Genomic DNA, 8397 nt, shown 5'->3' on the forward strand with positions numbered 1-8397 from the left:
AGCTCCGATTAAGCTCCCAGGGAGTTCATTTTGCTGAGCTCCCGAGGAGCTTACAAAATTCGACAAAACAAGCTCCCAGGGAGTTCGTTTTGCTGAGCTCCCGAGAAGCTTACAAAATTCGACAAAACAAGCTCCCAGGGAGTTCATTTTGCTGAGCTCCCGAGAAGCTTACAAAATTCGACAAAACAAGCTCCCAGGGAGTTCATTTTTCTGAGCTCCCGAGAAGCTTACAAAATTCGACAAAACAAGTTCCCTGGGAGTTCGTTTTATTGAGTTTCCGAGAAGCTTACAAAATTCGACAAAACAAGCTGCCAGGGAGTTCATTTTGCTGAGCTCCCGGGGAGCTTACAAAATTCGACAAAACAAGCTCCCAGGCAGTTCGTTTTGCTGAGTTTTCAAGAAGTTTACGAAATTCGACAAAACAAACTCCCAGAGATTGAACATATCGGGTAAATTAATGTACTGCATGTATAGTCATATAGTCGCGAGTAGTTCGCAAGATCGCCACTAGGCGAAGGCACGGCGCTCCTTTTCGTAAGAAAATTTACTCCAAAAGGCTTATAAAAGAAAACCATCACTCACGGCTTACCTAGCAATTAGTACTTCACTAGCTGCAAAGTGTAGTATATATTGTTTTTGTTACACGAAGAGAGTTCGTGGGCCTTTGCAACTCAGAGAGAGCAAAAGGGGGAAATTATAAAAATAAAATTTTTTACGGCAGCTCCTATGTCCGCTTTTGAGAGCTCCCTGAGAGCTTTATTTAAGCTGGCAGGGAGTTCAGAAATAATGTTTTGAGAACTCCCTGCGAGCTTCAAAATAATTCCCGTGAGGCTTCTATATAAGCTCCCTGATAGCTTCATCTAAGCTCTCAGGGAGCTCCCAAAAGCGGACATAAAAGCTCCCGGGAAGCTTATATAGAAATTTCCCAAGAATTATTTTGAAGCTCGCAGGGAGCTCTTAAAACATGATTTATAAACTCTCTGCGAGCTCAAATGAAGCTCTCAAGGAGCTCTCAAAAGCGGACATAGCAGTTCCGTGCGAATTTTTTGGAAGCTTAAATGAAGCTTATGAAAAATTCTGTGAGCTCCTCGGGAGCTCCCCGAGAGCTCCCCGTGCTGTATGGGAATCTTCGAAAAAAAATCTCCGGCGGCAAGAATTTCCTTTTAGAGGCGTAGAGTGGGGGCAATAAGATGAAACTATCGAAGATTTTCTCCTTTGGAGATTTCTGGGATATTCCTAAAAGCTCATTAAAGAAGCTTAAAAAAACTTCGATTTCTACTTCTACCAAATTGTCAAGTAAAAAAAGAAACGATCTTCGATCTAAATCAAAATTAATGCAATCTATGATCTAGATTAAATATATGAAAAATGATCTGTGATCTGATCTAGATTTAATATTTTGATAAAGATCTTGATCTGATCTAGATTATTTATTTAATGATCTACAACATTGATCATTATATTTATTTATTTTATGCGTAAACAAACAACGGCATGAAAAAGTTATAAAATTTTCATAACTTTTTTCGTAGAATTAATTGACATATTAGTTTGTAACAATTTGATGCAAAATTAATTTTTGAAAAATATTTTTTAATGTCAATTATAGTTTTTTGGGCTCCGATCCTGTTTTTAATAGTTATTCTTTGCTAACTTTAGTGGTCTAGTTATGAGCTAGAGTAAGATTTAATAAATCGTTATATTTACGTTTTTTACATAAACAGTAGACATGAAAAATAATTATATATGTTTCTTTCATAATTTTTTTCATAGAATAAATGAGCTTAATCGGTTTTTTAAAATCAATTTTTAACAATTTGTTTATAACAATTTGCTGGAAAGTTTATTTTTGCAATGTACTTTTTATGTCAATAAAAATTTTTTATGCTCCGGTTTGATCGCAGATAGCACAGAAAATTTATCATAAATACTCAAATATTTCATAAATTTATTTTTAAAAATATTTTTTAAAGATTATATAATTATTTTTCATGAACCATTTAGAAATGATACAAAAATTATTATTAACAATATATAAAATATATTTTTAAAATGTACTAAAAAATATTTTTGATATATGAACTCGAAATATTTTTTTATTAAACATGTGGGTCAACGCTCGTAAAAAGATAGAAGGGATCGAGATGAACATAAAAGTCTAATATTGTCTTGGGTTAGGTCCACCAATGATCGAGATATTAACGTATGGAATCTGCAAATAATCGAGTTAATTTCTATCGTGATTGTGAACAGAAAATTAATGAAAGCTTATCATACATTCTTACATACATAGATTTTTTCTTCCGTGTTATGCATTCTCGGTTCGAGCGAATCGAGCTTTTCCCTCGGCGCGCTCCCATTGGCATAATTTGAAAAATTAATACCTCGATTATTGGTGAACCTAACCCAAGATTTAACCTAAGACCTAACCTAAGACAATATTGGACTTTTATGCTCATCTCGATCACATTTCTACCTTTTTACGAGCGTTGACCCACATGTTTTGGGACACCCTGTATATGTGTGTGTGTGTGTGTGTGTGTGTGTGTGTGTGTGTGTTACACATTTTACATATATTGTAAATATATGTAATATATGTAATATATATGTAATACTTTTCAGAGAGTTAAGTTGAAAAATTTTGTAAAATGTTTATTATAAATTTTTTAAGCAGAAAATAATAGATTGCATGCAACGCGAGAGATCTAATCGGCGGAAAGCCAGTGATAATTGCGTCGGTAACATACTCTTTTAAGAATTGAAATAATATTTTGAAATGAGAAATAACGGATGATTGGCTTTTTTGCTCCAAAATACCGTCTATAAAAAATAACGTCTATAAGAAATGATATCTATTTAATTTTTTCTGCGCATTGCAAAAATAAGTCTTTTCGTAAGTTATTCCATATGATGTTTCGCACAAATAAAAATTAAAAAAAAACTGTAAATTTATATTTATTTATAAAACAAAATATATTTTAACTATACATATATTTCATCTTTCTGGTAACTTTTTGTTCAACTTACAAATATATAGATATCTATAAACAAATGGATTTTCATGCATTCACACGAAGTATCACTTCTATCTTTAAGATCAAGCAATATTGGCAATTGAATGGGTGACCGCTTTTATAATCATATATATTAAACAATGCTAAGTGTAATTATGGGTTGGGTGACAGTGTTCGCAGAGTAATCGCAAAAATTAAGTGACAGATAGCGAGTGTTATATACTGACTAGTGAGTATAATTATCCGTATGGAAAAGCAGCCTGCGTGAATTTTTTCAATTTTCTCATCAATATATACAATTATATACTATAATTATATGTGAACATATTTGATATGTAATTTTGTATAATTATATATAATTTTTTATGTATAATTTTTTACCTGTAGATTATCTATACAGTAGAGAGATGTACATCACATTTTCTAAAATAACAAAAAAACATAACAAAGAAGAAATCAATATAATGTCATTTTTTTCTGAGATCGAAATTTTTTAGGCAAAACAATGTCACAATAACACTAAAATGTCATTAAAATAAATTGTGATGGATTTTTAATAATTGTTTTAGAGCCATGTGATGTCACACACACACACACACACACACACACACACACACACACACACACACACACACACACACACACACACACACACACACACACACACACACACACACACACACACACACACACACACACACACACACACACACACACACACACACAGAGAGAGAGAGAGAGAGAGAGAGAGAGAGAGAGAGAGAGAGAGAGAGAGAGAGAGAGAGAGAGAGAGAGAGAGAGAGAGAGAGAGAGAGAGAGAGAGAAAGAGAGAAAGAGAGACTTTAGGTGCAATTATGATAAAAGCAAACAAATGATGGAAGTTTTGTCAATGTGACATTTAAATTGACATTATTTTGATTTTTTTCTCTTTGGGATTATTAAGGTGCTATTTTTGTTTGTTATCACGTTAGTTTACGAACGTTTACGTTCTTCACTCGCGATCGCGAACACGCAGTTCCTTTTGTTTTGAGGAATTCTGCGGTAGTCTGAAACTTTGTTTAAATCGAAACTCTGTCACGGTTTACTTTAAAGTTTCCTACGCGAAGCAAGGATCCACTTCGGTGATGAGAGACCGGCGAACTGGCTGTTCTTATCAGACACTGTTCCGGCAGTGTTTCCCTCTACACAACGTCTCCTTCCATCTTTTGCTGACATTCTTTTTAGATGCACCACGATTTCAGATACACCACTCGGTTCAACTCGGTGACCTCGTGAAAGTCCGTTGGGAGCGTAGGTTGTACGCTCTCGACTCGGAGTAGTGCGCCTCCGTCAATTCCTGCCGTTACACTACTACATCGTCTGGTCTTCTTGGCCTAGCGAATCTCTGTGCTGTTATACTTTCGTCAAAGCAAAAGAACGAGAGAGATCGTTAGAATTTTTCCATTGACCGCGCGCGCAGGTTGATCCTCAATCCTCGTTTCTCCTTCTCTTCCACGCTCTAAATTCAAATGATGAAGAGCGCGCGAACATGTTCGAGCGACATATATTCCGGATTTTTTTCAGGCTGAATGCTTCGCGTAGAATCGATGCTGTTACATTGTAACATTGATCATGCAAAACATGTGACGAAAAAATAGTGTAATATGTATGACATTGTTATTAATATATTTAAGTGTATATATAACAATAATATTAATCTTTATGTATAATCAATAATAACATGATATCAATCTTGTTATCAATAACAAACATTAATTTAAGTATTAGTAATTTAATTTCATCAATATAAGAGATATTGCCATAAAGCCGACATTAAATTTACGTGTGTAAATTAAATAATAATTAATTCTTAATTATTAAATTATTTTTACTTTTTGACAGTAATAATATTAGAGTTCGTAATTGTAAATTATTGTCTAATTTTCCAAGAAATCGGTGATCAGTGAAGACAAATTTTACACAAGTAATCACAACCTTTATAACCTACAGTAAAGTTGAACAGTATATTTCAGATGCATTAAAGTGGACTCGAAATGTGAGTCAAAATGTCTGTATGCTTTATATATTCATGCATTACGGCGTTTGGTTAACGCTCTCACTGTTTAATAAAGTTACTTAATTAGCACACATAAATCCAATACCGGCTCTTATTGACAATACTTTTTATTATATATTTATTGAATTTAATTCGTAGAGCCTTTGATTGTTTTATTAATTAACAGTTTATGTAATTTTACATCTTTTAAATATACTAATTCTAAACATAATAATAGATTGTTTTACATTCATTGTTTAATTTGAATATTACAACTGTAATTTACAAAATACAATTATACGTTTTTTATGGAAAGTGACTATGTATTTATTTTGCACAACTGACTTATTTATTCTGTGCTTAAAATGTACAATGTCAAAAAATGAATAGTTTATGAATTATTCAAGGTAATTAAAATGGATCGAGCATCCAGTATAAGTTACACAGTTGGAAAATTTATATTAACATATATTGCATGTCTCAAACAACCCACTCAAACTTTTGTGTTAATTTAACACAAGATAATGTGTTAGAGAGTAATATAAATATTTATGTAATATTAACACATAAAGTGTAACACTTCGACACAATTTGAAAACAGTATAAAAACAAATTTTTTGTAAAATTACCATTAATAATTTGTTGACACATACATTTTATTTATTATCTTTGAATATATGTCTTTGAATATATATCTTAAAACAACATATAACTTTTTATGTCATTTGTTTTTTATCCATAAATTGTGTTATTTTAATACAAAAAATGTTGAATAACAATTTAACACAAAATATTCAAATAATATTATCATATTATATTAAATAGTACTTAAATGTGTTAAAAATTAAACACAAAAAATTTAACGAGGACTAATTTTAACATAAATATAAAATTTTTTTACCATATATATCCATAATAAAAAAGGCCGTGGAAACGGGAGAAGTTTACTCGTGAGCGGTATTGTTGTCGCTTTTCAGTGATGCTGATTGGTTCTCTCGCTTGATTCACTTCGTGTTGCGAAAGTTATAATTTGACAGTTTAGTTAATACAGACGAAGCGCTCTGCGTGCTAGCCCTTTTTAAAAAAGTGCATATAACACCGATTCTCGCATATATCGAAAGTATCGAAGTTTATTGTTGCCTCTTTTCCGCGATGCCGATTGGTTTTCTTGTTGCGCTTACTTTGAATTGCAAGAATAGCTGTCATTGCGATTGAATTTTGACAGCTGTCAAATTTGTATAGATATTATCTATACAATTATCGTTGTAATTTATTTGTAAAAAGTAAATAGTAAAAAGTTAAGTAGCGCGCGCGAAGCGCGCGTCCGTGGTGTCTAGCATAAAAAATGTCTAGTATAAAAAAATAATAACAGATAATGATAATAAGATATAGAAAAATTATATATATATTTTTTTAATTATATTATATATATATTTTTTCTGTCTTTTATTTTACAATTACCTTTTATTATAATTTTTTTAAATGTGCTTTTAAAAAGTGTTTTAAAGGTTTTAAATATAAGAAATTTGTAAGTATAATAGAGGGGATTTAATTATCTATTACATCAAAAATAAAGCTCAGTCGCGCACAATAAGATACTTTCATTTATAATAAATACTTTAAAATTTTCCTTTAGATCAATTTTGCATTAAAAAAAGTTAGTGGACGATAAAATTAGGATGTTGGTAAATGAAAAAGTTAAGGCGAGGTCGAAGAGCAACAAATCGTTACATAAATTATTGTTGCAATTTTAGTCAACAGTAATAAAATAAACTGTTGAAAATCACTTATAATTATAATTCAAAGTTGTTTATTTATCTACGAGCGAAATGTGTATATTATAATGCGGAAACAACTGAGAAAGTAATATGTACATACTTGTAACACCATTACTGTTACCGTCACTTTCTTTTATTATACGTTATTTTTGATTTGCAATGATAACGATGATGTTATTGAACATCTTTATGGTTATATTTTGAATTTTTCGTCACTTTAACATATGACAGTGTGTGTGTGTGTGTGTGTGTGTGCGTGCGTGCGTGCGTGCGTGCGTGCGTGCGTGCGTGCGTGCGTGCGTGCGTGTGTTTGTGTGTGAAAAATTGTTCAATATACTGTTCTATTATAAATCTCAAAAAGTGCAATTAATCGACTATACATATTAATGCTAATATATGTATTCATTAATATTATTGCTTTCGACAATGACTAAAATAATGCTACTTAGATAATACATAATAGAATATGGTATGAGTTTTTACTCCTATATAAAATATAATAATAATTTTCTAATTTTCTACTATGCTACTATATTTTAGATTTTAATAGATAAACTTTGAGAATATATAAAAATATTCAAGAAAAATAAGAAAAAAATTTATTACAAATGCATCCATTGCATGTAACATTGTAGTAGTCTTACATTGTAATATTTCTTAGAGCGGACATTTCAGCATTGCCGCAAGCTTGCAGTAACATTGCAGAAACATTTCGCAACGTCCATGCAATATTACAATATTTCAATATAAGGTTTCTGCAATGTTTTTGTAATCTTTCGGTGTTGCATGGGCGTTTGCGAGATTCCGTAGTTATTGGATTCTCAATAACGGCTGAATTGATTGATTTCTAAATAGACTTAAGGGATAGCACCCGATTTATATGACAAAGGTGTTTTTATTTTTCTGCGTAACTTACGACCTAAGATATCGCGATTTAAAGTTTCGCGTCAAAAGTAAAAATATTTTTAAACAACGTCGTCGTTATCGTTGTCGTCTCCCGGCGCCTAGGACAGGTGGGGATTTGTACTGTTGCTTTCTGCGCGATAGATGGCTTACGACTTTACAAGTTGACACGGACATGAAAAGTTACGTGTCATGATTAGCGGTTTGCGCCGTCCGCGTGTCGAGGTTAATCCGCGGCGAGTTTCACGTGTATGATGTAACAGTTCGAGGTTAGTAACGTGTTAACGTACGCGAGATTAGTGGCGAGATTTTAGTTTTATGCATAATTTGTATATTATATCGTGAATTACATCGTGGAGGGGAATACGGCTGTGCCTAATTTGAAAATTAGGATAACACTATGCGTTGCATAATCAGATAAGTTACACACAATTTTTATTATATATGTATATATATATATATATATATAATATATATATATATATATATATATATATATATATGTATATGTATATATATAAGGTAAACTTTGAGAACATATAAAAATATTCAAGAGGAAAAAAAAATCATTGCAATTGCATAAATTCACAATTTCTTATTTAAATTTTGGATGCAAAGATTATAAAGTTACACAAATTGCATTTTTTTTTATTTCTCTTGTCTTTAT

The sequence above is a fragment of the Monomorium pharaonis genome, chromosome 10 (assembly GCF_013373865.1).
Source record: "Monomorium pharaonis isolate MP-MQ-018 chromosome 10, ASM1337386v2, whole genome shotgun sequence".
NCBI lineage: Eukaryota > Metazoa > Arthropoda > Insecta > Hymenoptera > Formicidae > Monomorium > Monomorium pharaonis.